Source organism: Benincasa hispida, chromosome 4 (genome assembly GCF_009727055.1).
Source record: "Benincasa hispida cultivar B227 chromosome 4, ASM972705v1, whole genome shotgun sequence".
Lineage (NCBI taxonomy): Eukaryota > Viridiplantae > Streptophyta > Magnoliopsida > Cucurbitales > Cucurbitaceae > Benincasa > Benincasa hispida.
The window spans coordinates 33,726,112-33,753,470 of NC_052352.1; positions in this window are offsets into that span (position 1 = coordinate 33,726,112).

A 27,359-nucleotide genomic window follows, 5' to 3' on the forward strand; every position below is an offset into this window, starting at 1 on the left:
CGTTTACCTAAGCTTTCAGAACTAAACGATTTTTTAGCAACAGTCGTGTAGCTTTTACTATGCGATGAAGGACGAGGTACGCGATTGTGCATCGCGCCCCGCAACACAAGCCTTATACGATCGTCTAAACGAAAACGATGTGATGAAGAACTATCATCTAAACGATCGCTGAGCAAGAACCTTTGTATCGTATACCACATGATCGTGTAGTCGGTAATTATGCGATGAGGAATGCTAACTACACGATCGTTTAGCGCGTGCCTTTTTCTAAACAATGAGCATCAAATGCTCCCACTCGATCGTCTACCTCCAGCATCTATGCGATCGGGCAACCAACGCTACGCGATAGAATGAATGATTTACCCTATCATTTAGCATAGCTAAACGATCGTTTAGTAACTACTACACGATCATATAGAAAATTCTACACGATTGTTTAGTTAAATCTCAACGATCGTTTACCTGAGGCTACACGATACACCAACTCTTATCTTCTTCACTGCATCTCCATGCTTCGAAACTTCATCACGAACGACTCGACAAACTCAAACATTTTAAATTACATGAGTAGCGGATTGATCGTTCCAAATTTCATTCATATATGAATATACACAATTACAATCAAGAAACGAACATGAGGATTTCCATGAGCAGTAGAATGATCAGCAGCGGAATGATCAGACATGAGTAGCGAAATATACACAATTACAATCAAGAAACGAACCTGTCTCTAATACCAATTAAAGGAAATCAGACATGAGGATTTCCATGAGCAACGGAATGATCATTCCAAATTTCGTTCATATATGAATATACATAATTACAATCAAGAAACGGAAACATATAGGCTATGCACAAAATTAAATTACAGTATGCTTTTAAAAAGATCAAGGGAAACAATAACATACCTTTGAAGACTCATCTTTAACACCCTTGATCATGAATGCTCGAACAATCCGCAAGACTGAAACCCGAACGCTTGAACACTACGACCGTTACACTGCACGATCACAGCAACCACAAACTCAACAAACTCCAAGATCACGAACATAACGAACGACCTACAAAAACCTCGATTATGCAAGTTGAGTATGACACCACCACAATGGTTAAGGAAATCGAACACGAGGATTTCCATGAGCAATGGAAGGATCTTTCCAAATTTCAATCATATATGAACATTACAATTACAATAAAAAATGGAAACATACGGTTATGCAAAACACAGAAATTACCGCATTTTATACAAAAGATCAAGGACAACAACAACACACTTTTGTAGACTCGTCTTTGAGTTCCTTGATCACGAACACTCGATCACAACAATAAAGCAACATATGAACGATCGTCCAACATGACCGTTACACTGCACGAACACTGCGCACTCAAATAAGCGATCACCAAGGTCATGAACACTCTAAACACCACGACAGCCTCTACAAAACCTCGACAGTGCCGAGTTCAATATGATACCAACAAGAAGGTTACCTTGGTATGCTTGTTTTGAGAATCCAGAGGGTGGGTTCTGTATGGACTTGGTTTGATGTAGAAAAATGGAGGAACCACAATTATGTAAACGATTGAGCAAGTGGGAGATGGAAGAACCTATCGTATAGGTCGATGCCCAATCGTTTAGGAAAAGCTATGCGATCGTCAAGCAAAAGCTATGCGATCGTTTAGCTCATCGCTTTGCTGAGTGTCTATTGCTTAAGAACACTCCACGATCATTTAGCTAATTCCAAGTTGTCGCTTTGTAAATCTTATTTACTTGACAACTATCCGTGAGTATTTTTCGAGATTGGAAATCTCAAATAACCATTACTTATGTTACTAAATTAGGAAAACAATATTCGTTTTATCTCACGGTTACTATAAAACCACCAATAACCTCCCATTAAATTGCTTATTAGAGAAAAAGAGAAAATTATCCAATAATTAATATTATTATAAATATAAATGATAACCAACTTATCATACTATATTTATAACCTATAATTTTAATATTTCATCTCATGAAACATATAAACCATAGCTCTTTTTCTATTCCATGGTACTTAATATAAATCTCATTTACATTAATCCTCCACTAGATGTATCTCATATACTATAACGATCATATCTTATATAATCGAATTACCTCTTGTCATTTTGAACATTGCAAATCAACACCAAGAACTAATCCTCAACTTGAATCCATTGAGCTACCAAGGGAACCTTATGAACCTGTAGCTCGAAGCTCTAACGGTACGTGAATAGCTGACTAAACTCTTTAGTCACGGGATCTACCATCCATTAACTGCCAGACATTTCACTAAATATCGACGTCTGATCTCTCTTTACCACAGATATATTATGTGTCCATTTTAACCAATCAACAATGCGACAACCCTTCACAGATCACTCGTAAGTACAATTCGACCAATAACTGTTATGCTCCTGTAGTTACATCTAAATCGTTAAGTACCACTGAATCCTCTAATGAACATAAGTCATAGTCCTACTATGACTGAGTCCTCTCTTCCAAAGAGAAGTTGTGACCATTATGTTCAAGCCCTAGAATCAGCCCTTAAGGGAGCAATCTCTCTACTTACCTTTGCTTCGGGGAAGGAGTGAATTCCATCTTGTGTAATTGAGTTCCCAACTCCCAAATCAGACAAGTTCCGAAAAAGGTAGGCATGTTGAGTTGGCAATCTGGCAACTCTCACTCATACTAATCAAAAGACCGCCCTCAAAAGCAAGAGTTCCCAAAACACTCAGAATTGAGGTTATGTTACCTATGATCGTTTAGGTGAGATGTAAGTCTCTAGTATCAACGGCATTATATACAGAGTCTAGTCATCTCGTGGTTCGGTCTTATACAAACTCTTTGTATAGGACATCCTCGCTTGCATGTCTCCACATGAATGGTCAAGATCTATCATCTGTAGTAATTTACAAGACTTGCAAACCTCTACAAAGTGGGTCGTATCTGTAGTGTCACCAGAATCAGATATCCCACCTTAATCCTTATACTAGAGATCTATTTAGGTTATCACTTAAGGTATGATCCACTTGTATATCCCATATACATGCTTAAGTTTACATAAAATAACCATGGAGCTTTGTTTATTGGATATGAGTAAATGCAAGAATGAAATAACAGTTATTTTATTCATAAAACAATGTGTATAATTATAAACAACGAGACTTCAGGAGAATTAGGACACCAATCCCAACAAATGGCTACCTTGGTATTCTCGGTGTGAAAATCCAGAAGTGTGGGCTCTGTGTGGACTTGGTTAGAGGACGAGACTGATGGAACAATCGTGTAAACGATTGAGCAAGTGGGGATGACAAGGTCTATCATATAGACGATGGCCAATCATTTAACAAAAGCTATGCGATCGTTTAGGAAAAGCTCTTCGATCATTTAGCTAATCGTCCAGCTGAGTGACTATTGTGTAGAGTTATTCTACAATCGTTTAGTCTCTCTTCAGCTATCGTTTAGTAAATCTCATTCACTTCATGGCCAACCATGGGTAATTTTCGAGAAAAGCAACTTTCTCACAACAACCACTAAATTTAGGAAAACATCCTTTTATCTCACAATTACCATGAACTACCAATAACCTCCCACTCAATTGGTTATAAAGAAAAAGAGATAATTATCCAATAATTAATATAATTATAAATGTACATGATAACCAATTACCATACTATATTTATAACCTATAGTTTTAATATTTCATCTCATGAAACATATAAGTCATAGTTCTTTTTCTATTTCATGGCACTTAATGTAAATCTCATTTACATTAATCCTCCACTTGATGTATATCATACATCACACGGATCATATCATATATAATCAAATTATCTCTTGTCAATTTGAACATTTCAAATCAACACCAAGAACTGATCCTCAACTTGAATCCATTGAGCTACTAAGGGGACCTTACGAACCTGTAGCTCGAAGCTCCAACGGTACGTGAATAACTAACTAAACTCTTTAGTCATGGGATCCACCATTCATTAACTGCCAAGCACTCCACTAAAGACCGACAATTGAACTCTTCTTACCACAAATATATTATGTGTCCATATCAACCAATCAACAATGCGATGACCTTTCACAGATCGCCCGTAAGTACAGCTGGGCCAATAACCGTTATGCCCCTGTAGTTACATCTAACTCCTTAAGTACCACTGATCCCTCTATTAAACATAAGTCATAGTTATACTATGACTGAGTCCTCTCTTCCAAAGAGAAGTTGTGGCCACTATGTTCAAGCCCTGGAATCAATCCTTAAGGTTGTAATCTATCTACTTACCTCTGCTTTGGGGAACGAGTGAATTCCATCTTGTGTAACTGAGTTCCCAGCTCCCAAATCAGACAAGTCCCCAAAAAGGTAGGCATGTTGAGTTGGCAATCTGAACACTCTTACCCATACTAATCAAAGGACTGCCCTCAAAGGCAGAAGTTCCCAAAACACTCAGGATTGAGGTCATACCACCTATGGTCGTTTAGGTGAGATGTAAGTCTCCAGTATCAATGGCGTTATATATAGAGACGAATCATCTTGTGGTCCGGTCTTATACAAACTATTTGTATAGGATACCCTCACTCGTACGTCTCCACATGAATGGTCAGGATCTACTATCTGTAGTAGTTCACAACACTTGCAAACCTCTACAAAGTGGGTCGTATCCATAGTGTCACCAGGATCAGGTATTCCTCCTTAATCCTTATATTATGGACCTATTTAGATTATCACTTAAGGTATGATCTACTTGTATATCTCATATACATGCTTAAGTTTACATATGATAACCATGAAGCTTTGTTTATTGGATATGATTAAATTCCAGATAAAATAACTCTTATTTTATTCATAACAATGTGTATAGATTACAAACTATGAGACTCCAGGAGAATTTGGACACCATCCTAACACCACATACGTGCCGACGGATGGGTGAGGCGAGCATGTGATTATTTTTCAATAAAAATATTGTTTTTTTCATTAATTTTATTTTACTTTTGTTATTTAGTTATTAAAAAGAAAAAGAAAATTTTTTTGTTAGTTGGCCTTCTCGGTCTTCCCCGCCCGCGTCTTCCGACCGCATCTTCTACTCATCTGCCTTCCGCGCGCATGTTCAGAGGCTGAATGTGTTTCCCTCTTGCAGCAGTTCAACTCTTAAGGCCTATAAAAGGCGCGCCTTTCAACAGTTCAGAGCACAACATTCATTTTCATTCTCTTCCATTCTCGATCGTTCTCCTCTATTTTTTCTTTTCCCATTTTTGTTTTCCGAACATCAGTCAGAAAGTGTGTGTTTCGGTTGGTAATGGTGCATTTTCGATCGAGTCTTTTTTTTTTTTGCTGTTTTATCCTGGGGACAATATGGCAATAATTCCTGACCTACTTGCACACTTGGACAGGACCGCGAAATGTCTTAAAGAGAGTGAGTTCCGCGACTCAGTCTATAACGAGCTTTTGTTTTGTAGGTTCCGCTCCAGACCGTTTGCTGCTATGCTGAGGATGTTGCCGTTTCCAACAGTTACAAGTTTTCATCTTAAGTTACACTTGCTTTAAGAAACGTGAACATGTTTGAATCCCTATTTTCTCATCAATTTATTTTTCAATTTCAAATCTTATCATTCTCAATTTAATTTCTTTGGTTACTAGATTAAAATTTTGAGAAAAGTTTTTGGTTTTTTTAGGAATTTTATTAAAAATCGTTTCCTTAGGAGATAACTTGGAATTCTTCCAATCTTTTTACTCCTTGTAGATAGTGTGTATTTGCACTTGACTGAAGATTTTTCTGTCAAAAATTTTTCAATTTAGTCAATGCGTTTTTAATTGATCAGCAGATAACTTTGGCCACCTTAGGCAACAATGATCACCAACTCCAATGGCGACTACCCTAGACGACCAACTCCATCAACCATTATTTTAAATTATTAGTTCATAGTATTTATAGGCGTCCTTTATAATAATTTGACATCAATAAAAACACTTTTAGTATATAGCAAACCAAACAAATTTGAATACTTTTGAGCAAGAGTTGCCAAATATACAAGTATTTTTATTTAATTTCAATCAGTTTTTATCAAAAGTGTTTAAATGAAAATAAATTTTTGAAAAATATTTCTTGCTATAGTTAATCCAAACAAATCCTTAGTTTATAGAAATTTGAAATTCAGACTTTTTAGTCAAGTGTATATATTCAATATGAGTTGAACTATGCTCATTTTGACATTAACATAACATGTTACGTAATGGTTATCACTTTATACAATCTATTAACAATCATATATATTTCTTTCTACATGTTAGAATTTGTCATTTGTGGTCATTACAAGCATGTAGTTTAAATATTAAGATAAATATATTTTCAATATACTTCTAAAGTCAACATGAGCCAATTAAATGTTTTAGGAACAATTTTTTTTCTCTAAATTGGAGATTCAAATTCTTGTTCCACATCTTGAAAATTCAACATACAAAAATAAATAACTATAGGTCAAAATAAATAAATATAAATTTGTGATTATTTAGTCCTTCAACTCTAAAAAATGTCTAATAGATCTCTAACACTTTAATTTTGTATTTAATAATCGTTCTTTAAAATGTTCATTTTAAATTAAAAAAATAGTTGATCTATGAAATGTAAATTTGGATTTTAAGTCTTTAGAAACCTTAGACGTACCTTTAAATTTGTGTATAGTACATCAATGAATTTTTTAGAAAAATATCAAAATTCAAAAAATAAATATGTAATTTTTAAAATATAAAGACTAAATAGATATGAATCTCAAATTGATCCTAAAATAAATTTATAATTTAACCATAAATAATAAATCATAATCTTTGTATGGTGGGTATTAGTAGGGGGTGGGGGAGAGCAATCCTTGGAGTGGAGAAGATTAATTAGCTTAATCAATGCACTAATTCATCACTTTAATGTTAATTAATTCAATTAATTCCATAGTGATCATAAAGTGAGATTCCCACTAACAATATATCCACAAAATATGCAATAATAATAATTTTCTATCAGTTTAATTATTTAAGTTTTAACTTTTTCATTGCTATTTAAAAAGGAACTACGTTTACATTATTGATTGGCTTATTGGAAAGAAAAAAATTAAAATAATTGGCAAAGAGTCAAAAGAGCACATGAAAGATTATGTAAAATATTCATAGGGAGCATGTTCTTTTTTTTTTTTTCTTTTTTTTTTTTATCATTAAACCCTAATAAATTAATCCACTTTTATTTCTTCAATCCACTCCCATTTTCTAGTCACTCATGGTTTACGAAAAAAGATGGAGATTTAATTAATTGATAAAAAATGCATCGTTTAATATTTTAAAAAGTTAACGTCACATAACTTTTAAATTCTATAATGAAAATCTAATTAAACTTTTTTATGTATTTGAAAAAGTTAGGTTTAAATAATATTTTGGTGACATATTTTGAAGTTCATTAATTTTAATCTTTTTACTTTGAATATCGATTTTTAATCTCAATATTTTTAATAAACATTAAATTTAGTTTTTACTGTTTATTTATTTTTTAAGAAGATGATGATGATAATGATAATAATAATAATAATAATAATAATAATAANAAAAAAAAAAAAAAATTATTATTATTATTATTTAGCCAAATTCAATAAAAATTATTTTGAAAGACCAAATTTAAGATTTATTAAAAATTTATGACCTAAAATTGGACATTGAAAAATATGAAACTAAGATTGAACAAATTCCAAATATAAGAATCAAAATGGTATTTTAACTAAAAAAGTTAAAAAGGAAAAAAATTTCCTCTAATCCATCCTAAATTCCTTTAATTCAAATATAATTTTGGTGTGGTCACCCTTAGAATGATAGAAACAAAAAAAGCAAGTATTTTAAATTCATTAGTTCTATCCAAAATAAGCATATATATAATTCAATAGGTATAATATTTATATTATTAATCTTGAGATTAGAGGTTCAATTGTCCTACTTTATATATTGTGAAAAAAATCATTAAATCCTTAAACATTTATGGTACTTGGTATGTCTTTTAAGAATTTTTTTTTTCAGAAAATTTAGTAAATCACTTTTTTGGGTAATTATTAAGAAATCACTTTGATGTTAAAAATCTTTAAACGACCTTTGAAAATTGAAATGTACCTTCAAGATAAATAATGGGGTAAAATTAATATTTGAGTTAGTACTCTAGAAGTGTTTTTATGTAGATGTTGATATGTATGGTATAATATTGCTTGTTATATGATATTAAATTTTCATCAACATGTCGATATTTTTATCAAATTTTTACAGTTTTATAAGTTCAACATCGTTACAAAGGGCGAATTGATGTTTGTATTATATTATTAAAAAAAATCAAAAAAAGATAAAAAGTAAGCAATTAAACGTCTCTAATGTGATTCTAATGTTGAAGAAATTGACATAAAAGAAAGAGATACAAATAACTTTGAATAATAAAACTTTCATTAAGAAAATACAAATGTGAACACTTTTATAAGACGTCTTTTTCACTCCCTAGTACTCTCAATTATTTTTCTTCACTCTAAGTTTGTTCTGGGGTATTAATGAGTTTGGTTGGGTTGAAAAACCTTTTAGATCCAACCTAATTGTTCAGGTTGTTAATTTCTTCAATCAAAATAACTCTCATTAAAAAAATAAATTCAACCTAACCCCACCATGAAACATTTGGGTTGGGTTGGTTCGGTTCGAGTTAATCGGGTTATATATTTAAATTTTTGTTCTAAAAAGAAGTAAGATGTTAATACATAAAAATTTGATCGTATCGAATCAAGATCAACAATTCAATTTCAATTTGTATAATGATTTTTTTTCTTTTCAAAGTGCTAAAAAACTATATCTAGAGTTGGTGGTGAATAAATTACTCAAAAAAAAAAAAAAAAAACTTAAATAAATATATGTGTATATAATTGTATCATAAATTTTAAAAAAATATATATATTTTAAAGTTAAATATAAGTTCGGTTGGTTTGGGTTATTTTAGTTGAACCATGAACTAATTCAACCCACAAAATTTTCATTTATTTGAACCAAATCCAACTCAATTAAGTTGATAACCCAACCCAAACCACATGAGTTAGGTTGGGTTGATCGGTTTGTTTTTGGTCATCGGGTTTTTTGAACACCCTAGTTTGTTCTCTATCTTTGTTTTCTTTACATATCCAGATACAATTCCTATTATAGACGTGAGATCTTTGGAATCTAAGTATAAAGATCTTTCTAAGCCTCTCTTAGATTCTAAAATATTCCTCATATTTCAATGACACTCTATCTTATTTAAATGAATTCTAGAATTTTCCGGAGCTAAGGAAATGCTAGGATGTTTCTAGAGCATTTCTTTTGAGATATTTCGTTACAATCTTCTAAATAAATCTAGAGATGTGTAAATATTTAGATTGAAGCTGATAGTATAATTATTGTTTTCTTTTACTTTAATCTATAATATAAATAATAAGTTCTTTATTGTATATATAAAAAAAGTAAAAACATTTATTCATTAATTTAATACTTTTATTTTCATAACTTTTCAAAAATATTCATCTATATCAATGTTTTGCCGATATTTTCATCATGATTTGATGACATCGATATTTAAACTTAGAAGAACTCGAAGCATCGACATTTTAAATCTGGAACATCTCTTCTTCGAATGTGGAAAAAATTTGAATTTTTTTCTTTCTTGAAATATTAGAAAATTTGAAAAGGGAGTACTAGGTTGTCGGCCATTAAAGGAACATTTATCAACAATTGTATGTGTATTTCAAAGTTAAAAAAAATAAAGCCACTTGCTTTGTTATGTTGGCCATATTAATTTGTTTATTTTTATACTCAAAGCCTCTTTTTTCTCCTTTTCTCAAAAACTATTATTACCAACAGATAACTCCTGGCTGAGATTTCAAAAGACCATGCCCAAATCATAATAATAATAATAATAATAATAATAATAATTAAATAATAATAAAATAATAATAATAATAAAAATAGTATATATATATATATATATATATATATATATATATATTATATCCTATTTTCATTTATGATCATTTCCTCTTTTCCCATTTCCTTTATTTAATTTTTCTATTCCCTAATTTTAAATTTCACACTCTAAGAGAATATGTTAATAATTTTAGATTTTAAAATAATTATAATTATAATTATATATATATTTGTAAAGTAAATAGAATAAAGCACATGTTACTTCAGAATAAAATTTGAAAATAATGATTTGGGTAAGTTTTAAGATTAAATAAGATGTAAACTTTAAAATAAATAAATAAATAAACTGAATCAAATTGGATGGATTATTTTTTTAAAAAAGGATTCTTATATATCAAATTGATTTATGGTGAATATAACTCAACTGATATATAAATATATAATATATTAGCGATTTTGAAGTCTAAGGTTCGAATCACTCTATCTTTATTATACTAAAAAAAATTTATTTATAGTTAACATTCTTATGAAGTGAAAATTTTAACACCCTATTTTAAAGTGATTTAATACACACCACTATTTGAAGGGCATTACTTCAATTTTTTTTTTTTTTTTTTTTTTTGGTTTAATATCAATATCATGAGAGGAATTGGGAAGAAATTATATGCATTTTCTTATTATTTATTTTCTTATTTTTATAGTAGTTTTATTACTATTTTTGATGAAGTTTTCCTATTTAAAGGGGTAAATCCTTCATGATTGGTTTTTTTTTTGGTTAATGACCAAAAATTTCAAGAGATACATAAGTGAGTGAAGTTGTACTATATGTATAGTACTATTTTTGTATTTGCATCGCCACTCATTAAAGAGATATTCTCGACGATGATTATATATCACCTTGTCGATTTCTCATACATCAAATCTCTCTTTCTTTTTTAAATGATGAGAAAGTTAACTACTGATATAAGATTAATGCCTATCTTATCAAAAATCATGTGGTTTTTGTTTGTATTTTAAATATTCTGTTTAGTGTTTATTGATGTATATGAACAAATTAATGCATCAAATCTCAATTTTGAAGATTACCTCTGAAAATGTTGGTCCTATTAATTTTGATATTGATTGATTTGCAAACATGGAAACAAAGCCAAATAATGTAACTCTTTGACTGTCTCCAAAAAGATGGATTTAGTCTTTGGTGCTTCTAATATAAGTGTTGTTTTTTACTTCTTTATTAAAATTATATTATATCAAATTCTATTATCATTCATGAAATGACGTAGCTAATAATTTTATGCTTGTCTCATTAACTAAAAAAAGAGTAAGCGCAGGAACTATATGGATCCCTTATTTTATGTGGTTGCCGACACTTTCTCTTTCAATGATACATGTGACTCTGATGCCATATGTTAGACCAGATCTCGGCATTGTTGATGAGATTTATGTTATCAACATCATAATTGGTATCATATTTAATTTATCCATATCATCATTAGAAATCAATTACAAAATATTTTTACAACCTCTATCAATCCTCCAACAACGTTAAAAATACACCACGTAGTTCCACATAAGCTCATTTTGTTTTTCATTAATATTGTTGTTATTGGTTGTTTTTTTGTTTTCTTAAAGGTAGAATGCACTCTAGGAATAGTTGGGGGAAGTTATTCACTTCAATTTTATACCATATAAAAATAAGTCTCATATACCAATTTCATTGAAAAACATATCGATAATATATTTCAAATAAGAATGTAGTCTACCCTATGAATAATGTAGATTCATATTATTAGCATCATTGCTATTGTATTCATCCATATTATCGCCATAGATAAGTTACAAAATATTTTGACAATCTCTATCAATAATCCAATAACGTTATGACTATCCATTCAATAATTTTTTTCTTGTCATGACTTTGATCTGTATATATTTAGAAACACACCACGTGGTTCCACATAAGCTCTTTTCTTGTTTGTCATTGTTGTTTCTTTCCTTTCATCATAGAATGCACTCTATGAGTAAGTAGGTTCAATTTTACACCTTATATAAAAAAAGTCACAAATACCAATTTTGTTAAAATTAATTGACGTATGTATATCAAATAGAAATAATGACATATAAAATGAGAATGTATTTATATTAATATAAAATTTAGATATATACCATTAAAACTTTTTAAAGTTAGAGAGTTAAATAGATATAGCGAAGTATTTAATGTTGGAGAACTAAATTTATAATTTGGGGTGTAAATTTAATTATTGTGAAGTGGGAGGATGAAAGGACAAAGAATACAATTCATCTTTGTACAGATAGTGAGTGAGAATATGTACGATGATTGGGGCCACAAGGGCTGAAGCAATGACATTGCCTCAGTTTTGGAATATTTCATCAATTACTTTTTCTGAGTGCAATCTTCATATTTTCTTCGATCTTATCATTATTGCATTTTGCACTCAACTTTTCAATTAATTAAACCCCTCTATCTCTAATTTTAAGTATTTATATGAGAGAAAATTATTTTCTTGTGTTTAAATTTTAGGTCTAATTTTTATTTGGTCCATAAATATTAAAAGGTGACACTTTTAATCCTTAATTTTTGAGTTTGATTTTAGTTTAATGCATAGATTTCAAAATTTACATTTACAAACTTGATTTTTTACTATATACGTCTAATTTTCAGCTTTAGGTTAATATGTGTCTATTAATTAATTTAAAATAATTATGAATTGAAAGTTTGAATTTAATTATAATAGTGATAAAAAATAGTGAAATTTAATTAGCTATAGTTCTTTTAAATTAATTAATTATAGTTCTTTTAAATTAAATAATTAATAGACATTAATACTAAAAACGAAAAGGAAGTATTTAATGAAAATAAGGGTTAAAGATGTATATTATTTTGGAATCTAGGATAAATTGAAACAAAAGTGAAATTTTAAGGGTAAAAGTTTACAATATTTTGAAACTTAATAATTAAATTGAAATCAAACTCAAAACATAAAGACTAAGATGTAATATTTTAAAATTTTAAAACCAAAGGAAAATTAGATCCAAAATCTAGACACATAATGTATTTTCCCTTTATTTAACAACCTTACTTACAATTTATATTATATGATGGACATTAAATTATTTGCATATAGTGTGACCATTATCTGTTCTATAGTTCATCTTGATTGTGACATTATGACGAAAACAATTGGTTATTGAGGACTTTCAACGAAAGTCTACAAAGAAATCCAATTGGTTATTGGGGACTTTCAATTAGTAAAGAATATTCGATTTTTGTTCTATGTTTGGCGAATGGAGTTGTCCATTCTTTAACAATACACTCTTATATTCATCCCCTTATTTTGTAGTTTGGAAGGAATATTTACCGCACCATTTGGCGTCTCAATCCTATTATAACAGAGTGGGTTGAGACTCTCACGAAGTGGACAAGATAAGAAGCAAACATGACGACATCTAAAATGGTGTCATCCATTAGGCCAAAGAAAGGGCAAGAGAAGTGAAATGCCATGATGCAATCAAGGAGGATGATACATCATCCAACATACAAAGAAGAGTGAGCAAACATATCAGGTTGAAAATCAAATAAGAAGACAAGCACTAGTGTCATTAGTGGTGTTAGTGACAAGCTTAGTGGGGGCCAGATGGGTCCCAGGCCATGACCTTGAAAGTTAGGATCTCATCCTGAGTTTGGATGAGCGGCTCTAGAGTTAGATGCATATTGAGGAAATATGCAAGCACGTCGAATTTCATGTTAATCGGAGTTTAGACAAAAGCTCTATGCTGGCGAGTGACCGTTCGCCATAATCCATATGTATGGGTGACAGATTAAGAAATGTTCAGAAAGCACTATAGGAAGAGGCATAGTATTGGCTCCCCACAACCCTTGGGCCTTGGTGCTTAAATAAACTGCCTGAGTGTCTCGGACAACTTCCTGTGAGGAGGAGTAACTCAAGAACAATGTTGGGTGGCACGGGTGTGCCAACATTGCGCCTTCTCGAGAAGAGTGGAGGTTGGTATATATGCTCGGATTCCAGCACGGTATCCTTAAACGACATGGTATGGTTGCAAATGTCGTCATGCCTTGATGATGTTCGCATTATCGTTTGTCTCATTGGTCCCAATAGATGTGATGACTTGAGAGTCGATTCTCGATAGACGTGTCCATATGCAAAATGAAGCTTTATGTCATCTAAGGTTTGGAATGGCATTGTTGAATATCGGTGGGCACCCGATGAGCATTGGAAAGTTAGTCCTGGCTCAGCTAGAGGCAAGACTTATCCCATTTGGCAAGTTAAGTTAGTTATTGACTCAAGATGAAGCAAGAAGTTCATAGTGAGTTTGATAAAGTAGTACTGACCCCGTGATAGACCAGGACTCATGTCGGTAAGGTCTCGACTTGATATGAAGAATGGGATGACCGAGTCATCGAAAACTAAGGTGAAGGGGAGATGGTGGAATGTACGAAGGGGCGACGTACATTGCTGAGATAGGAAAGTACGAAGGGGCGACGTACATTGCTGAGATAAGCTAATTTGTAAGCGTCAAGTTGAGACCACTCAGTTAAAACAATATCAATGGAGAGCGAAAGAATGTTCACGGTATGACTAGTCGAACGAATGTTCGATGCAAGTCGTGAGACAAGGATTATGTAAGCTCGGCCGAGAATGAAAGAATCTCGCCTGAAGGTTCGACAGAGTAAGATGACTCGAGGAAAAAAGATGTATTGGCTAGAATTAGCCTTTAGGTTGGTCATGGTTAAGAAAAGATCATGGCGCCACACGATTGAAGAAGAATGATCGTGACATCTTGCTCACCAATTTTGATTCATTCATCATTTTCTTCTTTAGGTGAAATATCAAGCATCGTTTCTTTCTATTCTTTTTTTCTTTTAGAGAAAGGATATTTCATTGCATATGTGAGAAACATACATAGAAAAACATCAAGAGATAAAAAAAAAAAAAAAAAAAAAAAAAAAAAAAAAAAAAAAAAAAAAAAAAAAAAAAAAAGCAGTCCAATTTAAAGCAACATATTCAATAGAGTAATTGGAGAAAACAAATTCGATGTAGTTGACCACAAGACAATAGTGGATAGAACATTCTCCCAAAGGTTAATAATGCTAGACTTTCGATTTTGAAAGGGGCGATTGTTATGATTTCCTAAACCTTTTTTAACTTCAAAAGTTTTTTTTTTTTTTAATCTCTATGTATTGATTTCTTAATTTTCATGATTTAGAAGAAAAATGGAAAATTCAACAAAGAGAAAAAGGAAAAAGAAGCAAAAGAAATGGTTATAATTATAAGGCATTTTTAATAGAATAGGGCTACCAAACTAATTTAGTATATACATTGATTTGTATAATTCCTTGGGACACCTTTAATTATGTGCTATGTGTTATACTATACCCTCATCCTTCAACTTAATTACAATACAACCATATATACTTATAATTTTCCTAATTTAATCAATAAAAATGTAACAACCAGCCGAATTCATTGAAGGAATCAATTAATTCTTCCTTTGTAAAGAAAAAGAATCAATTAATTCTTTCTTTATTAACTTAACCAACGTTTCAAATTCCTATTACATCGTTACCCTTAAATAATGGACCATTTTGTTCTCTAGAACTTAAGTTTAATTAATCATACAGACACTAATTGAGGTTACATAGTTTAATTAGTTTAAGTGGTCTATGCAATTTAGGTTTTTCTTTGTTCAATAATTTTACGGTGGAAAGATGAAACTATCCAACTTCATGGTATTTGATATCTTATTTAATTTAATAAATTTAATTTGAATTGACAATTTAAGTTTAAATCCTCATAGTGAGTTTAGTTCTACGTAGTAATTGGCATGACTTTTTTTTTTTTTCTAAAAGGTTGAAAGTTCGATCTCTCATCTCTATAATAATTCAGAACTAAATTATTAAAATTTACAACACGATAATTGAGAGACACAAACCTAAACTTATACTCATTTCTTATGTGCTAGCTAAGTTTTTCTTCTCAAATGCTACACCACAAATGCAAGAATGAGAAATGCAAACCTACGACTCTTTTAGTGATTTGATAATTAATATTGAGAGTGCGACTAACGTCTCGAATGAGTTAGAAAAATGAGAGATCATAGCTATATAAGTAAAGAAGAAACTATTTCAATTGCATGAGATTCTTTTAGGTGGAAACCAAAACGAAGAACCTGTCACGGCTTATATACCAAAAAGTGAAAAATATCTAACCAATATATAGAAACGTGGATATTTTAAATCCTTACCGATTAAGCTATACCTAGATTCTTAAATATAAGTGTAAAATCAAAACTAGAGGCATGCAACTTATACAAAGACGTAGATGTACCTATCCAATTGACCTAATGTATGTGTATATATATAACATAAAATTATAATACTCGATCATGAATCTAAATATTGTTCAAATGTGAATAAAACGAAAAACAAAAACACACAAAGAAAAACTTATACGTAAAAGTTAACAATACATGTCTTACACCCTAACGAAATATGCTCATGTGTATCATTAATCCAATTGAACTATACTTGAACATTCGAAAATTGTAATATTTTAGAAATGCGATCTTAATTTTTTTTTTTAAAAAAAAGAAGGGGCGGAGGAGGGGAGTGGCCCCCAACCTCTGTGGCAATGGGAGCTGGAAAGTAATCTAGGACTTGGACCTGTAAGAGAAAGGAACAGCTCATATATTAATTTCCATTTAAGCTCTTTTTCTTTGAATCATATGTTAAATATTTATATATATATATATATTTTATATCTATATTTATTTAAATTTAATTTATCTCCATCCACTTTCTTTTTGAGCCCTCGTGTATATATATCCACCTTAAATCTTCAATCTTTCCACACATATTCTCAAACCCTTCTTCTTCTTCTTTCAATTTCTCTCTCTTTTTCTTCTTTTTTTTTTCCTCATATATATATATATTTTTTTCATTTGGAAATTAAGCTGAATCAGTCATAATTTGCTTGTGCGGCATCATCAAGATTCACAACAAAAGAAAAAAATTTATTTTTATTTTGGAGGCTTATTCATGTGTTTTGAAGATGATTTGATTGAGAATCTTGATGATGCTGCATTAGCAATAACATCAATGGCTATGTTATATCTTGGGATCTCAATAATCTCACACACCTAAAGGTCAGTTACGTTCTTAACTTTTCTTTTCTGATCATTTAACTGTTTTTTGTTACTGATTGGGGATAAATTTTGACCTTGTAGATCATGTAAAATCCTATGAACCTTTTTAATTTTGATTTTTTTTAATTTCTTTTTGGTAATTTATGAGAGGTTACTAATTCAAAGCTCTAATTAATTCTTTATCCATGGTGGGTTTAGTTAATTGTGTTGATTTAAGGTGATAATGGGTCTCAAAGATTTCAATTTCAAAACCCAAAATTTTAGGGTCTTTTTTTTTCTAGTGAGTTGGGAAATCAAACAAACCCAATTTTCAGGAGTTTCATGGATGATGAATCAAAAGAAAAGGTAAATTTTGACTTTCCACATTATTATCTAATTAGTAGTTTAGACAAATTAAATCTGAGAGAAAATTTTAAAATCTTAAGGTTTTTCATTCTTTTCTTTGATCATAGAAGCGAATGACATGAGATAGATTCAATGGAAATTAAGGACAAATAAATTAAGGGTTTTTGTTTTTTTTTCTCTCTCTCTCTCGTTGTTTTTGTTTATGTGGGTCTAGAGAGAGATTGAATGAGTGACATAAATCTTCTCGTACAAGTTAGTTTGAACGTTCCAGATAAATTGATTGGGGATTGGCCAATTTGGAAGAGATGACGATGGACATGAAAATTATGAAAAACACGAATTCCAGCTGTGTGTGTTTTGGGCCTTTCCGTACTGCTGTTTCTGTCTCACATCGGCTGTGCAACAACATTTCTCTCCTCAAGAAAAAACCCTAGATATCGAGTTCGAAACATATTTACTTTTTAGGAAATGGAAAAACCAGTCCGTAAAAGATTACATCACGAGACACAAGTGAAGAAATCGTGTTTAGGAAAGAGTAGATAGATATTTGATCTTCTAAAAGTCTTATGTATGAAGTGAGTGCATCTTCAAAATATATCACATTTAGGTCTTGTTTGGTAACTCTATCATTTTTGGTTTTTTATTTTTGAAAATCATTTCTTATAATGATTTGCATCTTTCTTAAATACAATGGTTAAATTTTTAGCCAAATTCCCAAAAACAAAAACAAGTTTTTAAAAGCTCTTTTTTTAGTTTCCAAAATTTGGCTTAATTTTTTAAATTATTAGTAAAAAGTATGTAACGTAAAAAGAAATTTAAAGATGAAAGTAACGTATATAGACACAATTTTAAAAAATAAAAACAAAAAATATAAATAGTTAGAAAACAGGCCCTTAATTTTCTGTGTATACATATTTTTTTCTATTTTTGTTAACCCTATTGTTCCAATTTGAAGTAACCTTCCAACTTGGTGGGAATTCTATTCTTCAATTTTTAGAAATGGTTTCAAATGGAATAAAATTCTAATTTAGGAACAACATTTCTTGAAATCTGCAATTGACCATTCGAGTCTATATAAAATACTTATTACTATTTCAAAGATCGATAGATGAATCTTTAAAAAAAGATAGCAATGATAATGATGAAGAAAGAGACATAAAGAACTAAGGTTTCTATTTTTTTTCTCTTTTTTGGGTAATTATAAGGTGAAAAACTTTCCTTCTTTTTATTTTCTTTGTTTCTTTTCTATTTTTAATGTCATCACTTAGTTTATTTGGTATGAAATTCATTTTCAGGATTTTCGTTTTTATGTTAAGGTAACCAAAAATTCTATGCCAAAGTATACTAAATTTTGAAGTTCAAACTTCCATACTTAATTTGTTGTACTTATTGGAAACTTTATTAAGTCGTGAAATTAATATCCTAATTATGTTAGAAAGACATTTTTTTTTCTTTTAATTCAACATGTGCAAATAGGACTTTTGGCTAAATTGTCATTTAATCATTTTTTTTTTTTTTTACTTTTAATTATGAGCCCAATGGTTTTATGACTGTCTTTTTTTTTTTTTTTTACATCTGGTTTTTAAATTTTAATTTAGAGACCCTTGTAAATTTGTTTATGGTGTCAAAACTAATAATATGCAAACTTTATCGTTAAGTTAAAATAATGATGCAACAATGTGTTAAGTTAAAATAATGATGTGACAATTTGTTACTCGTAAAATTTCTCATTTAAAGCTTAAAGATTAGACTATCCAAAAAAAATAAAAAACATAAAAAAATAAAAAAACTCATAAGAGGAGAAAGGAAAAAATCACATTATATTTTTACCAACACTTTTCTCTATTATAAAGAATAACAATGTACAATAATTCTCATATAGTCTTCAATCAATTTGATTTCATTTAGCAAACAAAAACCATTAAACATCACCACATTTCAAATAAATCTTGAAAATGAGGGAGAAATAAATCAGCTTCATACTTAATTTGAACTGATTATAAGATCTTATTTATATATCTTTGTATTATTTGATGGTAGCGATCATTTTGAGATCACTATAACATTAAAAATGTAGAAGCAGATATTCAAAGTTTTAACTTTTATCTTAATTAAACAAGGAAAATTAACCAAAAGCTAAGTTTTGATTGGAAAAGTGAAAAAAATGAGTGAAATTTTGTTGGTTTTTTTTTTCCTTTTTTTTTTTTAATATTAAAAAAAAAAAACATGTGAAAGAAACATGTCAATTTCTAGTCAGCTTCAAAACTGTTTTGAAGAGGACAATAATATATGAAAAAGACAAAAAAAAAAAAAAAAAACGCATACACACACTACTGCTAATCTTGGTTACTTAGATAATGTATCATATCCAATATATTATCTAACGTCTTGAATGATCAAGCTTGGGATCTCATTGAAATCTAAATTATATAAAGAATTTATGTAATTTACGATTTTAGACTTATGGTTTAGAGGAATATTATATATAAACCCTTTAATTCCATTAGTATCTCGATATTTATATTTTATTATATTTCCATCAAATAATAAAACTGTTCTCTCTCTATTTATGAATGTAGTTAATACATTGTTAGTAAATCACGTAAATCTCTATGTCATTTTTTTTACTATTTATGCTTTCTTTGCTTGTTGATTGTGCTTATGTCAGGCTTAATTCTACAATTTTCAACAATAAATATAATAGTATATTTTTTTACGGTTGATGGTTAAAAACTTTACTCCATATTTACTCTCTTCACAAAATTGGAAAATACTAAGTACTCATGGTCAAGAATTATAATATCGATGTCGACATTTTTATCAAGATTTCAATTTTATGGATATATCGATAAAATATCTATATAGACGGATATTCCTATAAATCATGAAATTATAAAATTTATTTACATTAACAATTAAGTTATTTTTACTCTCAAACTAAGTTATGGATATTATTATTACTCTTCATATTTATATTATAGATAGACATTTTTAATATTTTACAAGTCTTTATGAAAGATATTGAAGATATCAAAATAATATCGATGTTGAACCTTTCCATTTACAAATATACTGAAAGATACATCGATATATCAACACATATTTTCATCTTTGCTCGTGTATATATGTGTGTGTATATATATATATATATATATATATTAGACAAAAATATTGACAATGATTATAACATTAAGTTGTCTTATTGCTCTTAAATTGTCTGTGTTCAACTGAATTTTTTCAGAGATTTTAGATGTATATCATAGGGAGGATATTTAATGCTCAAACTGCATAAATACTTTTATATTCTTTCTTTCTCCCTTATGTGTCTTTTTTTTTTTTTTTTCCAATTTTATTTCAAATGAATTTGGTTGTTGGTTATTTCCTAAAATATAACGATGAATTTCAAATTTTATTATTACTGGTAAGTTTTTATTTATTTATTTTACTTTATCATTGATAAGTCAATTTGGAAATAATTAATGGGAGTAAGACATTAAAAAAGATTATATTAGATTTTTTTTTAAAAAAAATTAGTGAATATCCAAAACAGTAATAAACCACGTTACTTTTGTTATAAATGTAATATATATTATAAGTGTATTATTTAATGTAGATATCCATAACCTATATAGATTACCAAATAACATTGAATCTTTCCTTGAATTTCGTGTTGTAAATATATACCCTCCATTGAATTCTATATTGTAACATACACCATTCCATGCCCTATAAATAATGCTTTTATAAGATACACCACAATTGAGTTCAATATTTGCCTCTCTAATTTCCCTTCTACTTTGTTTCTTTTGTTTTTGTTTTGTTATTGCATTGTTCTTATTTTCACAATATGTTATCAACACGAGTCTCTACCATTTTCATTTGCAAAAGGTAGGCTAATTTTGTTTTTGTTTTTGTTTTTATGTTTTGAGTTATGGACGTTTCATATATATAGTGTATGTGTATCGAATAGCTCATATATATATATATATATATATATATAAATATATATATATATATATATATATATATTGTGTATAGTTTAACCATTGGACCAACATATTCTTTTATACGTATTGACATGTTCTTCTTAATGATATATTATGCTTACAAAATTATAATTTGTTTACAATAATTTTGTGGTTAGATTTATCTTTCTTTACGATTTATATTTTCACTCATGTATGTGAATAATATGTTGTGTTGTTCATTTTCTATGAGATCTTTTTCTTATTTTACCTAAACTTTCTATTTGTGTCATTCATAGCATTGATCTACATGGTTATACCACTTTTACCTAAGCATGTTGTTAATCGTTTTTTTTATGAGCATGTTGTAAAGTTAATATATATTGCACTTTATTTATTTGAAGTATCATCGATATGTGGATAAAATATGCATATTTACATTCTCGTTACTTGATAATTTAATTAAAAAGATTGGTATATTTCTATGTATTATTATATGTTTATACTTTAATGGTCCATTGACATGATGCTTTGAATCATTATGTATTAATTTCATTGCATTTTGTATTATGAACAAGGTTGCTTATTATTATTATTACTATTAGTATTAGCATTAGTATTATTATACATAAATATCATGTATATATACATAAACATTAATTACCTATATTGGATATATACTTTAAAAATATAATACATGTTCTAATAATTACCTACATTGTTTAGAATAATACATGATTGATATGTTTATTAAATTTCTAATATAAGTACATTTTTTTTTTTTATAGTTTTACCAAGACAATTCTTACCAAATTAGAGTTTCTAGCGGAAGGATTCGAATTCCTTAACGGAAGTGCATGAATGCATATGCTAATGAAATTCGTTTTTGAAAAATTTGAAAAATAGAGAAAATACATAGAACATGTACAAGATAAACATTAATTATGTAGCATGCTATTAGGGAAAGAGAATAACTTACCCTTGAAGACTTTTTTCTTGGAAATCCTCATCAGGTCACCAACACTTCACACTGTGTAATTCTCCCTTGAACTCGAAGCTACTTCCAAAAACATGAACAACTGCAAAAAATGGATACCACCAATAGAAAACTTGCAATTACCCGACAAGAATTGAGATGGTGGGATCTCACTTTTGGAATGAGAAAGTTTTTATAGAGAACTTATTTTCTGCAAAAACTTTAAGAGAGAATTCTTTGATGTGTTATAGAAAAACTAATGAGAGCTTCTTCATCAAATTTTTACCCAAATTTTTTTAACGTGAGAGTGTGAAAGAATTGGTTGGAGGAGGAGTTACAACTCCCCTCCACCAATGCATAGAACAATCTCCTACGGAGGTACTCTCATTTAATATATATATTAAATCAAATTTAATATATATAATTAAAAATATTAATTAATTAGATATCATACATTTAATTTCATCTTAATCATATTCCAATAATATCCTCCCATATAACCTATAGTTTTAATATGAATCTCATTTATATTAATTTTAGCCTATAGATTTATATGAATCTCATTCATATAAATATTTTTTGAATCTTATTCAAATATTTATTTATCTCATATAACCTATAGTTTTAATATGAATCTCATTCATGTTAAATTTAACCTATAGTTTTAATATGAATCTCATTCATATTAGTTAATATTTAAATCTTATTCAAGTACATTTCTCTCATATAATAAAGTACAATTGAATCTCATTCAAAATTAACATTATATCATAATGTATATATATATACATTATATTGATTATATCATATACAATTAATTCTCTTATATAATTTGAAAATTTCAAATTAATCCAATATTAGATGATTCTTGTTTTATGCTTAGTGATCTAGCAAGGGGACCTAATGAATCTATGAATTAGAAGTTCCAATGATACGGAATTAATTGATTAAACTCTTTAATTAAATTAATCAACATTCATTAATTGAAGGTCACTCCACTATAGACCCTTATAGATATATTTTTATGCCCACAGATATAACCAATCAATAGTAAGTCGACCATTTACAAATCGCTCGTAATTATAGCTAGATCAAATTACCATTTTACCCGTGTAATTACATCTAACTTCTTAAGTCTCACCGATCCTCTAATGAACAACCTGTTTATGGTTCTACCATAACAAAATCTCCACGAGCCAGTGAGAGGGAGGAGTTGAAGGAATCGAATTTCTCATAGAAGTACGTGAACGTCGTGCAATTGAAAGTTAATTTAAAAAACTCTAAAATACAAAGAAGCAAACATGCCAATTTATAGGATAAACATTGAAATTCTAAGCATGCTTTCTAATGAGAGCTTGAAGAAGAGAAAACTTACCCTTGATGTTTCACTTCTTCCCATTAATCGTTCCATGGATCATGAATCTTTCTCTGCTTGAACAACAGAAATGCTCCTAAACCATGATCTTAGAAAGAATGGACACTACCACTTGAACACCTTGTTATTCTCAGGAAGCAAGGAACAATGGATTTTTGGGCTCCAACAATGTTTTTTGGAGAGGGAATGTGAAGACAAAGAGAATTCTTTCTAGAGAATTGAGAGAGATCTTTTTATGTATCTTCTACTCTCTTCTGTGTTTTCCCAAAATACAGATAAGGAGAAGAGTGAGGGAGAGGGAGTTACAATAACTCCATCTCACGTATAGCAAAATAACTACTCTGTAATGGGGAGTTATGAAATATTATATTATAAATTAAAATAATATTAATAATATAATACTTATATATCGTTAATTAACTAATTAATAAACCATATAATATGCATTATAATCATATTAAAATGCAACTTTCTCTCATAACCTATATTTTAATATGAATCATATTCACATTAAACTCTAAACTATAGTATTTATATAAATCTTATTCATATAAATAATATTTGAATCTCATTCAAATATTTATTTCTCACATATTATATAGCTTTAATTATAAATCATATTTATAATTAACTATATATTATAAAGTATCAATATACATTATATTTTATATTAATCATATTAATATAATTAATAGCTTAAATTTTCTTAAATAATTTGAACAATTCAAATTATTCCAAAACAATTATTCCTTGTTTTTATCCTTAGTGAGCCAACAAGGTGACCTTATGTACCTACAGATTAGAAGCTCCAATGATACGAGATTAATCAATTAAACTCTTTAATTAGATTAATCAATATTCATTAATTGTCGGTCATCCACTAAAGACTGATAGCTGCACTCTTCGCATTGGGGTATAATCAATCAACAGTAACTCGACCCTTCACGAATTGCTCATAACTATAGTTGGGTCAAATTACTGTTATATCCCTATAGTTACATCTAACTCTTTAAATACTATTGATCCCTCTAATGAACAAACAGTTTATAGTCCAACTATAAACTAACCCCTCTCAGGCCAATAAGAGGGTGAGGCCTTACTGTTCAAGACTCGGAATCAGTAGTTATGTTCTCAGCCCCCTACTCAAACAAATTCCCAAAATGGTAGGCTTGTTGAGTCGACAAAATGACCTCTCACCCGTACAGATCAAATAATTTTTCTCATAGCAGGAGTTCATAACTCACTCGGGATTAAGATCAATTAACCTATGGTCACCTTAGTGAAATATTAGACACTTCAAGTAACGGTGTTATAAAGAGAAACTAATTATTTTGCGGTCCAATCTTATATAAACTGTTTATACAGGATATCCTCACTCACATGTCTCCACCTAAACAATATGGATCATATCGTTTGTAACACTTACCGCTCTTGTAATATTTACAAAGTGGGTCATATCTATAGTGTCACCAGGATAAGGCACCTAACCTTATCTATATACTGTAGACGTTTTAGATTATTACATGAACATGATCCACTTGTATGTCTCCCACATACTGTTCAAGCATTAAATAACCTTGGATCTTAGTTTATTGGATTGAGTTAATGTAATCTAAATGTCGAATAAAATGCTTCTTATTTTATTAAATAAATAATTTGTATTTACAAAGTATAAACTACGAGATCCACAAAATTTAAGATATTAAATCCAACGAAGACATTATTCAAGATCCAGAGTCAACATTTAAGGGAGCAATTCATCTAGTTACCAAAAAGACGGGAAGAAGCAAATTTCATCTTGTGTAGCTATGTTTCTAGCTCCCTATTTAGACAAATCTCCAAGATGGTAGGCTTATTGAGTCGACGAGTTGGACCACTCTCACCCATACAAATCAAAGGACTCCCATCATCGTTCTTGTGTCAAAACAAACCCTTAATAAAAACGCTTGACAAAACAAATATTTGAAAATAGACCTAAATGTAAGTAGTTCTTAAGGAGTTATAAATTGACCTTTTGTACACTCCAAAATAGAATAATGTATTTGTATGAAAAATACTGATTTTATTAGGAATATCATATAAAAGGCTATGATCCTATATAAAGGTTGATTTGTGTTAAGGAGTTAGTTCCATGTAAAACCACTTAATAGTTAACAAGTGTTGCCAACCAGTTATTTTATTTGAAAGTCAAATTCTAATTGTCAACCAGATAAGTCTTCATCGTAGTGGGAGAGTTATAGGATAACTCAACCTTTACAAAGACTTACTTGAAGTCTACACTATCATATTAGATGACAAGATGAACACTTATAAACCTCAAAAGTAGTGGAAGAGATATGAGATGACTCAACCTTCACTATGACTTATTAGAAGTCAAAGTTTTCATAATGGATGATAAGAATTGAAGGATGTTGACAAAAGAAATTATGTCAAAATCATAAAATTTTAGATAAAGTATATGTACTTAATCTTAGTTTGTTTTCATAAATTTTGTTGATGGAGATAAAACCCATAGGATATGGATGGATCTATAAAAAGGAGACTTGAAAGTGTAGAACTTGGAGATAGAGATCTTTAAAGTAAGAAACTTGGCATAAGGTGAAAACCAACGTTGGAATCGGTGGGTGAAAATAGACTATGAGTCAATTTTCTCACTAGTTACTATAATAGAATCTTTATGCATTATTTGATTCATTGTTGCATATGAGATATCTAAAAATGAATGAATTATTTTATGAAAAAAATTCAATGCATCTACACAAATTCAAGCAAATTTTAAAAGACCGAATTACAAAAGGTTTGCAAAATTGTGATATTCATTTGAGAAATAATTTTTACAATATAATTAGGATATTTGAGAATAAGTGCTTGATATAGTTTCATAATACATGACTTTGAACGATGACAATGACAAGAAAATGAAAAGTGGGTATTTATCTGTTTTATATTGATATCTATTCATTATGAATATGTAAAGATCAATATGAAAGTTTGAGTATTTAACCAGTTTTAAATAGTTGATTTGAAATTATTTTGTATATTAAATATCCACATAGAGATGTTGATGACATGATGTTAAGCTTGTCTCATGCATACTACATTTATAAAGTTGTTATTGAATGATCGATGCGATAGCTTTAGATGGAATGGTAGTGTATCATTCTACAGTGAAATTGATATGTCTAAAGCAAAGTTTTCTAAGACACCTCAAGAGTTGAGGGGATGTAATTGTTACATGAGACTTAATAAACATTTAATATATAGTTGGTTAATTATCTTGACTAAATCAATAGTATGACCATTGAGTTTGAAAATTAAAATGTACGAAAAGTTTACGTATAAAGTCTAAGATTTGATATTTTACGAGATACACTGTCTCATACAAGGTATAGAGAAATCCATGTTTTACCCTAAGTTGTGTACATTGGATTATAAGACAATATTTTTGCTTATGAAGCAATAAATTGCAAAGTCATGGTATATCCTTAAATATCTGGAAACTATTTCAAACATGAATTAGTCTATCCACTTTA